Raw genomic sequence first — 10,695 nt, 5'->3', positions numbered from 1 at the left:
GCATCGGCGCAGGCGTTGTGGAGGCAACGCGTCGCCTACGAATCCTACAATGCGGCGATGAAGGCACACCGCGCATGTGCAAAAGAGCTTTATGTAACCGCGGGCCGATCCGAATCCAAGCACGATCCATGGCTAACGGTTCGCTAGCAAACTTTACTCATTCATCTTTTCCCTGAAAGCGGGGTGAGGGGCCCGGGCCGCGCGCTGCGCTACTCCGCGCGCGTTACATAACGTGGTGGCGGAGGGCGAAGCCGATTCCTACTCGAGCCGCCCTCGCGCGCGGACCTGTGTCGGTGCCCGACGCCCAAAGACGCGTTATCTCGAACTCGCGTCTTCGTCGCATTCCCTATTGCGTGCTGCGAGTTAGTTCGACACCGCGCGTTTTCTATCTCGAACCTCTTTCTAGCCGCGCTTACTTTTGTTGGGAACACTTTTCGGCACTCTTGCGACCTCCCAAACTTTGCCGCTGACTCTTAGCTTCTTACTTCCAGGGAAGGCGGTAAGCCATTGTTTACAATATTCTCGTTTTTGTTGTCACTCGCCCTGCAAACTCATTATATAACATTTTCTCGCCGCTTCGGTTGCTGTCATCTATGTTTCATTCCATTGTCTTTGTGCGATTCTAGCTGTGCGCCGTCTCAATAAATGTTTCAACAACTTACTGTGTTTCGTATACGCAAAATAACGCCAGTTTAAAACTTTTTCTCGGGTGATTGATTACCGCGGTATGGCAATAACACGCTTTCGTGTTTTGCGGAATGGTTATTTTTCACTTTGCCCAATTACAGGGTGTATCAAAAGAGTCAAATGACGTAAGCAGGTCAACAAAAAAACTTACTTTCATTTATTCTACAACTTTTGGCAATTTCCAACGTTTTTGACATACTTTTTATATAATTTTCTTAGAGCGGTTTCAAACTTTGTATAGAAATATTTTTTTCTCTTTCTCCTCTTAAAACATTAATTTTATATTAATAGGTATAACAATTAGATTTTAACCGTTTATTTTACCATTTTAATATATTCACAATATTTTATTTCGTATTTAACGTCAACGTTACGTCACGCTTAGAATCTAATTAAATGTAAAAAGCAATATGTAAGTAGTATATAAATAAAGGTAAACTAACCATATTAACCAAAATATGAGCTTAAACTTTAATGCTCTTAAATACGTTACTCATTGTATTCTTAGTTAGGCGGGTTTTGTAAAAATCGCGTAAAACACTTTACCGCCTCTTGGAAACGTTATTGCTGGCAAACACGCTAACATGACAATGTGTAGTTGTTACCTTTTCCCTGTACCTTAAAATAAAATATATTTCTTATGTATAGTATAAGAAATTGAATATATTCTTTAGTACATAATTGTATTCAATTTCCATTGCGAATAACACTGCTGAAGCTATGTACATCATTGACATTAATGTTGTTCGAACCTAACACCGGATTTTTAAGCCTAAAATCTTTGGGACGCTGAGTAAAACGAATTAAGTGAGTATTTTTAAGTTGTGAATAAAAATAATACAGCCTAAAAACATTTCACTTAATTCGATTTCAATGTGTACAAATTCCGTAGCACATCGCCGTAATTCTTAGAGATAGAATGAAGTAGCTGTCATTATTGCACGGCTTCAGCGATAGCATGAAGGTCGGAGTTCATGATTAATGTTTTACAGCGGCCTCATCTATACGTTGCGCCTTATATCTGTTTGAAAAGTCAGTTGGCATTGTTCCGAGAGTGTATGTAGGAATGTTAGCAATCTTCCCGCGTCGCAATCCTGTTTGATTTCATAGCAGCAAAATTTCAGAGAAATCTTATTTAAAGTAATTATTTATCACATGTGTAATAATCGCGTTCGTGTTGTATGTTTAACAATTTTAGTGAGTGGTGACGTCACGTGCAAACAATGTATGTTTAATAGATGTTTCCTCAAACGCACGGCTTTTTTGGCGGCTGGTTCTTTGTAGCCTAATTAGAATTGGGCTTGGGCAAAACTGAAGCATCCCGATGTGCTTAATGAATAAGGAACCAATCGATTGAAACTTTTGAGAGTGTAACAGATGTGTATTCTAAATATAAATATCGGAAATGCTTTTCATTTTCCTAAATACGTAAAAGCTTTCCGGAAAAGCGTTTCGAACGCCGTTCCTTATCCGGCAGTACGGTACTTACTATAAACAATGCACTATTTTTTATAAATATGAATTGTAAATGTTTATCATTCTATATCCAAAAGTATTTCAGAATATTATTAAATAATTTTTTGTTCAATAAACATTCGATACAGTGTTACGTGATTAAAAAAGTTTGCAAAACGTGTAAATATTCTTACTGTTCCGTGGTTTATTGGTAATACGCAAAGAATTTTAATTCCGCATTCAGATGTTCCCCGCAGCGGCCCAGGTCACGAACCAATTTTAACCTTTCGTCTTAGGATGCCTGCATCAACCCCTTCTCGCCTCAATTTGTACCAATATTGTTTTTCCCCCGAACTCGGGGAACAACGTGAGTCTCGTAATCTCAAATCTTTGATGGATTCATTAGAATTAGGTCGAAAGTTCTTCTAGCTTCTGTTGACTTGCATTTCTTTCTCCACGGAAACGAATCTTTTTACCTAATTTAAAATTCCATTTCTATCTACGTGCTACTATTTCTTATAAGACAACACATTCATAAGTTGATTTTATTCGTAGATGACTTAATTATAAGATAAAACAATAAAAGAGTTTAATCAAATTTTACCTTCATTATGGTAAGTATGATTTGCTTAGGTTATTGCCATATTCAAAATATCAGGCACCATTTACATTGTACATCCTTAAGAGCATCCCCAATTTTATAAAGATAATCGTGCTTATCTGTTTAGTTACCACACTTTACTCCCTTAATTTCTCAATGTAAATTTCAATATAATTTCTAAATGCCGTTTACTAATCACTTAGTTGTATTGATTGCTTCTCTAGTAGCTCGCGGAAATAATAATAATAATAATAGTAACAGTAACGGTAACGGTAAAGGTAACGGTAAAGGTAACGGTAACAGTAACAGTAACAGAAACTGTAACAGTAACAGAAACTGTAACAGTAATAGTAACAGTAACTCCAAAATTATTCCAATTTAATCTTTTAGGCCTTGGGAAAGGCGAGTCTAAAATAGATATAATAATAATAATATAATAATAACAAAAACAGTAACAATAACAATAATAAAGACAAAATGGAGGGAGAGGCCTGATAGACATCAGGTCAGTCGATTTAAAACATACTTTCACACAAAATATTTTTTTTTATTTCTTTATTTATATTCAGGTTACTGAGACCCATAGATACATACCTTACAGACTAACATACATAACAATATAAAATAACTACTAATTTAACACGTATTTAGGTTGTCGGCGACGTGTGGCGCCATCTGGTGTCAGGCAACCGGCCACGGAATCGCCGGTATAGGACACCCTTCGGCCAGAACTCCTCCTTCATGAAGGTCGACAGATGTTCGGTCGGCACTCTCACCACAAACGAATTAAAGTTCACGTAGTGGCGGGACTCCAACCGCTCGACCCTCAGGGTGTATTTGGATTTCAACCTGATGTACTCCACTATCTCCTCAGACTTCGTGGAGTAATGCAGGCGTGACAGGTACAGCAGCGTTGTCGGGATTGCCGGACGCAGCAAAAAGTTGGACCCTGTCGGTGCAGTGCCGCACAGGTTACGGCTGGTGGGCTTCCTCTTCTTCTTCTCCACCTTTGTGAAGCCGTCATCGTCGCACCGGTCCGTCTGCCTCTGTGGTTTTGCAACTTCAGAGACAGGTACACGAGGTTTTTTCATCCCCTTCGTTGATAGCTGCCTGGCTTGTGGTTGTGGAGCAACGGGTCGGTTAACAGCTGCGACAGCGGCGTAATCACGTGGAGGGGTCAACGTGTTTACGCGTGACGTCTCCGCCGGAGCGGACAATCGAGGGTTGGGGCGCGGGGAATCGCGCTCAGCGACAGCGGTCGGTGACGCATCCATATGGGCCGACTCAAAACTGCCGATAGATGCATTATGTGCCCCGCGACGAGTATTCACGTTACAGGCCTCGGGTGACCTACTTACCGAAGTTGCACTACTCAGTAATACAACTTGGGCACGTAACTCACAGATGGTGTTATCCGAAGCCTCCAATTTACATTGAACTTCGGCCAGACTTGCTTTCAGGGATGTGATGTCCTTAAGCAGCCTAGTGAGATCGACATGGTCGAACGTGACAGGGGGCAGCTTGTGCAGCTCCTTTGCCACGAAAGCAGGCACGTCGTCTGGGTCGGTTTCCTTTAACATCGTTATAATGTCCTGGATACTCTTCGTTCCTCCATCCCTCCGGCGAGATGGCATCTGCTCAGCCTTGCCAAGCACACGGAAAAGCAGCGCCTTGCCACTGCAAATCTCATCTTCTTTAAAGTTTGATTTGCAGCTCTGCATGATGCTGACCTCGTCCATAGTGTCGATGGCGTGTTGTATGAACGCCAGCAGTTCATTGGCTATGAGTTGTTGGGAACCCATAGTCAATTACGCGCAGCGGTCATTACCGCGCGGATCGCGAATTAATATAATTCTTACTGTGTGAGCACGTCCGAATCTGAGCGTGCATCGCACCGGACTGAAATCATCCACTAGTAACATACATAATGCCATAGTTCTAAATGATCACAATTACACTCCACTTAACTTAAGTGAACAAACAGATACACAACACGTTGATAGTGATGACCCGCAAAAACAGAAGATCGAAGACTGGAAGAAAAAAGTGTTGCACGGCCGATATCCCCATGATTTCGAACAATCACACGTTAACACATTAGCATCGAATAAGTGACTTAGAATAGGTAATTTGTTCCCAGAAACTGAAGGATTCATAATTGCAATACAAGATCAGATAATTAACACTAAAAATTATAGAAAATATATAATAAAAGAATCACCAGCAACAAACGATAAATGTCGCAAGAGTCATATTCAACCAAAAATTATTCAGCACGCAGCATGCGCAGCCCTTGCACAAACAGACTACATCATAGACACAACCAAGTAGCAAATGTCATTCACCAGAAACTGGCTCTCAAATACGCACTCATACAATTGTTATCCCAATCGTTATTTCCACAGCAAGCATTACTCCTAATCATCTTCTCCATAGCCTTAAATTATTAAGGTGTAAAGAAACCCTCTACATAACCTTGCAAAAAGTTGTGATTTTAAATACATGCCGCATCGTCAGAAAGTTCATGCAGATGGAAGAGGACGAAGTAGGATCTTATTACACACCCACATGTGCAAAAAAATATCTTGATAATAATAATCACTAATAATGAATAATAAATAACCCACCACGTACTCGTAGATACATGCCATACTGCATTTACTTGACGTAGGTCCGTAAATGTAGTTCAAACCAGCTTAGAAGCTGAGAACACTAAAGTAAATAATAATAATAATAATAATTAATAATAATAACGCACACACTCAACATGGCTCCGCACTAGGGAAACCCTGTGTCACGGATGCCATGAACACACACATAGACAACCACAAATTACACTCAACTCACGAGAGAAATAATGTAGGCCATACAAATATTTCTCCCGGCCTGGGAATCGAACCTGGGACCTCTGCGTGGCAGTCCGACATGGTGACCATTCGGCCACAGAGGCAGTACATACTGCTATTTTAAGGAAAGTCACACAATGGTCACGTGAATCAAAATTAAATACTCCTGAAGATAACAAAACTGCAAGACACAATTATTAAACGTGAATTAATGTTAGCTCTGTTCGCTTAATAACGTCTAGAAACAAGTTTTCCTTGTTGCATTAAAATGATATTAAATTCATTTTCGAATTATACCAATATGTTTTTTCTTATTCATCTTGTCTATTAGGATAAACTGACTACCAGATATTTTGAAATATCCTTATAGTAGAACCGGGTTGACCTTTATTTATCTCTCTTACCCGAATAAATTGATTTTTTTTTCAAGAATATTGCAACATTTTAAATGAAATTGGAAACTCTATTTTTTCATGTCCACTATTAATTTTATTTAAACACCAGTTATGTGTCGTAACATTAACGGAACAATGCGTTGAAAATCAATCCAAATATGGTCAACATGATAACGAAACTGGAATCTAAAATATTCGTAATAATTTTTGTTCCAAGAATTCCCACTGCGTAGCAAGTACTACATTTACCCCTACGTCAATGGGGATTTGTGGTGAGAATTCTAAGGATCCCACCAGTGGGGATTTGTGGAATATTCATACTTATTCGATGCTGTTTTATTATTTTTAAGTGTACAGCGTGGAGCCTACTGAAAATGCTTTCATTTTTTATACAATCTATAAAATGTATGTATTACTTAATTTTATTGATAAATTTCAGATTGAGCAATAGAGTTGTTGGATGGATTTCCTTTCATCAGTCTTTTAACAAAATAACCTGGACGGCACTGGATTGAATTCGCTTTACTAATAAGATCTTTTTTGAGTGTATTGTAGGATATTAAGTTCTTGTAAATATAGGAAACGTATAACTTTAACAAAGATTATCTAAGGTGTGTAGCACGTGAGTGTGGATAATTCGTTGGAAAAGTTTAAGCTTAATGAATATTTACTGTAGGAAGTTTGGTATGCCTCCTCTGTGGCCCATAAATCATGGGTACATGCGTCGAGTACGTAAGTTATGGTATAGATGGACCTTAGCTTAAGAATTAGCACTAGAAATACACATTTATGACAGAGGGCTAAAATTTACTGAATCTGAAGAGAGTAGTAAAATCGAGGCACCTCTTTATACCACTTGAAGCTTACTCACCCGGAAGAATTGGGCTCGCGACGCGTCGTTTCTCCCTCATTTACCAGCTGCCTATATAGTATATTGTTGGTTTAGGTCTCTTCATGAAATATTTATTTGTATGCTTTTGTGTTGACGCGAATCTGCGTTTTATCATCCAATATCGTTTTATTGCATTATTTTCAAGTCCAAGATTTTCAAAGTTAATGTTATTTTTATGTTGTGACTGTTGAACCTAGTTGGTTTCCAAAGCTATAATATTATATTAGTATATACATATACATATAATATTAGTAAAGGACAGTTTGTAAGATGTAGGCAGATCTTACGCCGCAATCCGTTTTTTGCATTTGGACATCTCAGAAATCGACGTGACTACTCGCATTGTTTTCCCCAACCGAAACCTGTAGTTGTTGGGTAGGAAGTAAAGCACCACAAGACTGCGCCATGAGAACTCATAACCAATCAGGCAATATTTATTATAATAGAGTATTATAATACTCATCCATAACCTGGCTAAGTTTAAAGGATTTTACTGAGCGTTTGATCGGTTGTACTTCAAAATAGTTAAGAAATTGGTAAAGCGTAGACATTGACTTTGTTTATGCCAATATGAAAATTTACTTAGTTGAAACTGCAGTCTCAAATCTTGTCGAAACTTAATCATATTTGTCCGATAAAACGTGAGGATGGTTTGTATAAACTTAATTCATATTTTGTAGAGGTATATCGTCACAAAGTTTCGTGCTTGTTTCTTATTAGTTTGCTAGTTATCAATATATGAAAATGTACTATTTATTTTTTGTATATCAGAGACCACTCTGTAATAAAAGACCTAAATTCAGTGCAACGCTACAAAAAATATTTCGAATTTGTGATAGAAAGTTTACCGAGTATAACAAGTCATTGAAAACCTTTGGTTGTTTTGAGATATGTTTTTCAATTCCGAAGCTAGTTTGTTGGTTTTTGCTATTGCCTGTTGGATGATACTATAAATTTTGTGTAGATACAGTCAAGCTAACGTCTTTATCTAAACAAAACGTATAATATTGAGATACATTGTTGTGTTACAATTCGTAGAGGAAAAGAGGTAAGAAGACTTTGTGAAAGTATCAACGCGAACGTTTTGATTTACCAAGGAAAACACTTTTAATGCAAATATGTATGTAGACTGTAGGACAGCGGCGTATTGGTACGTATAGGTACTGTCGGTACAGAGTGATATTGAAAATGAAGTAAACATTATTTTGCATAGTTAGAAATTTGATAAGATGTAAGTGGGAGGTATCATTACCTTCATATTGAAAATAGTGGGTCACTTACGGGTTATGGATGGGGATTCGGGCATCTTTAGGCATAGGCATGAGTCAAATACAATCAATACTACACAAACGTTTGGATGTGAAAAAGCTGTGCTCTCGGTGGATCCCTCACAATTTGACTGAGGCTGAAAAAATGGATCGCGTCACTTGGTGCAATGCCATGCTTACCAGATTCAACGAAGGGGCGTCATATTTGGTGTGGGACATATTAGCAGGTGGATTTATAGATAGAGATTTTATCGAGCGTATGGGTCTTTCGAGATGAGTCGAAACCAACCGAAGTGGCGCGCGTGCAAAGTGCCTCTAAGCGGATGATTGTTTCTTTTTTTAATAAAAGTGGACACGTGGCTACTGTCGCTTTGGAGAATTGTTGTACCGTGAATAGTGATTGGTACACGACCATTTGTTTGTCAGAAGTTATTGACAAACTCCGTAAAAATTACCGTAAACGCCGTATCAACTCGCACCACGATAATGCCAGTTCTCACACGGCCAGACAAACAAATGAATTTTTGAAGTTGAGCAACCAATACGAACTCACTTAAAACAGCCTACAATAATGCCACCAGGTCTTGCAAAAGAGCGTACATCAGAGCGGATGCTCAGCGCGTCGCACGAGTTGGCCAAGAACTCCTGACGCATCCCACTGGTAGTCGTAGCTACTGGCGTCTGGCCAGAGCTGTTGCGTCGAACTTCTGCCAGCCCTCGCTGCCCCCGCTGAGATATTCTGATGGCAATCTAGCCCACAAGCCGCAAGATAAAGCCGACCTCTTGGCATATCTGTTTGCGGCTAACTCCTGTCTCGACGACTGTAACGCACAGCCACCAACTCTACCTCACTGTGGCTACACGATGTCTGATATTCGTATCAGACAATGCGATGTGCGTACGCAGCTGCAGTCTCTCGACGTCCGGAAAGCTAGTGGTCCTGATGGTATCCCAGCGATTGTACTTAGGAACTGCGCAGCTGAGTTGACCCCCGTGCTAACGCGACTGTATCGTCTGTCGCTCTCTTCAGGTCGTGTGCCGGACTCTTGGAGAGAGGCTAATGTGCAACCAGTTCCCAAAAAAGGCGACCGATCAGACCCGCATAATTACCGTCCCATAGCCATTACTTCCATAATATGCAAGGTTTTAGAGCGGATCCTTAACAAACAACTGACCCAATACCTAGAAGATCACTCCATAATTAATGATCGGCAGTATGGGTTTCGTCCGAAACGATCAACGGGTGACCTTCTAGCGTACTTATCGCATATTTGGGGTGAGGCTATAGACAAACGTGGCGAGTCGTTGGCTGTTAGCCTCGATATAGCCAAAGCGTTCGATCGGGTCTGGCACAAAGCTCTTCTCTCCAAGCTCCCGGCGTACGGTTTGCCAGCCCAGTTATGCAGCTGGATTGCCGATTTCCTTCGTGAGCGGAGAATTCGCGTCGTTTCTGACGGCAGCATTTCGAGGTTCGTGAATGTGAACGCCGGCGTACCGCAGGGATCCGTCCTATCTCCCACGCTTTTCCTTCTGCATATCAATGATATGCTTCCACTTGGGAATATTCATTGTTATGCAGATGATAGCACTGTTCATGGGGGATATCAAGGATTCCCCGCAGCTGGGCGCGCCGATACTGACAGAGAGCGATCTGATCTTGTCGTTGAGCTCAATAGAATATTGGACCTCATCTCTGCATGGGGATCTAGTAATCTTGTTGAGTTCAACGCCAAGAAAACACAGGTTTGCGCGTTAACAACAAAATTGTCGCCGTTCCTTCCCATGCCTTCTCTGATGAGCACAGCACTTTCACCTCAGAGCAGTTTTACCTTGCTCGGTATGGAAATCTGCTGTGATTTGAATCCAAGGAGCTACATCGAATCTGTGATCAAAACAGCCTCACGCAAACTCGGAGTCCTGAACAAGGTGCGACGTTTTTTCACGCCGGACCAGTTATGCCTGCTGTACAAAACACAGGTCCGGTCTTGCGTTGAGTATTGTTCGCACTTGTGGGACGGCTCCGCCAAGTACCTACTCGATGCCTTGGATAAATTACAGCGTCGTGCTACTCGAATTATAGGCGACGAAGAGGTCTCATCACGCCTTGAACCTCTGCAACTGCGTAGAGATGTTGCATCGCTTAGCGCCTTTTACCGCATGTGCCATGGTGAGTGCTCTGAAGAGCTGTTCAACCTCATCCCCCCTTCCCCGTTCCTGCTCAGAAGCACGCGTGCTGGCCTTCGTAGTCACCGTTTCACTACCTGCCGAATTCCATCGCGTACTAAAAGGTTCGGTGGCTCCTTTCTCTGCCGCACGGTTGACAAATGGAACTCCCTTCCGGCACATGTCTTCCCTCCCTCTTATGATATGGGGTCCTTCAAACGAGGCGTGAAGAGGCATATTGTAGGCAGGCAGGGTGGAGGTGGCTAGTGCAGTGAGGATTTCATCGCTGCACTAGGTTCCTTCGCGTTTGGATACCACTTTCCACTTAACATCAGGTGGAGTGGAGTCATTTGCCTGTCATGTATAAAAAAAAAAAAAAAAAAAAGCA

The 10,695-nt window shown here is 40.9% G+C and overlaps 1 protein-coding gene across 3 annotated transcripts in view; it reads left to right on the top strand.

Annotated features, from left to right (window-relative positions):
- Positions 1–219: 219 nt before the first annotated feature.
- LOC113239783 (frequenin-1) overlaps positions 220–10,695 on the top strand; it is a 169,831-nt gene continuing 159,355 nt past the window's right edge. For all 3 annotated transcript variants that reach the window (XM_026476917.1, XM_026476934.1, XM_026476908.1), the window contains exon 1: positions 220–499. The gene's annotated coding sequence lies outside the window, so the exon portion shown is untranslated. The remainder of the gene's footprint in view (positions 500–10,695) is intronic.

The sequence above is a fragment of the Hyposmocoma kahamanoa genome, unplaced genomic scaffold, assembly GCF_003589595.1.
Source record: "Hyposmocoma kahamanoa isolate Upper Pololo Valley unplaced genomic scaffold, ASM358959v1 100021, whole genome shotgun sequence".
NCBI lineage: Eukaryota > Metazoa > Arthropoda > Insecta > Lepidoptera > Cosmopterigidae > Hyposmocoma > Hyposmocoma kahamanoa.
This window is presented reverse-complemented; position numbering and strand designations above follow the sequence as displayed.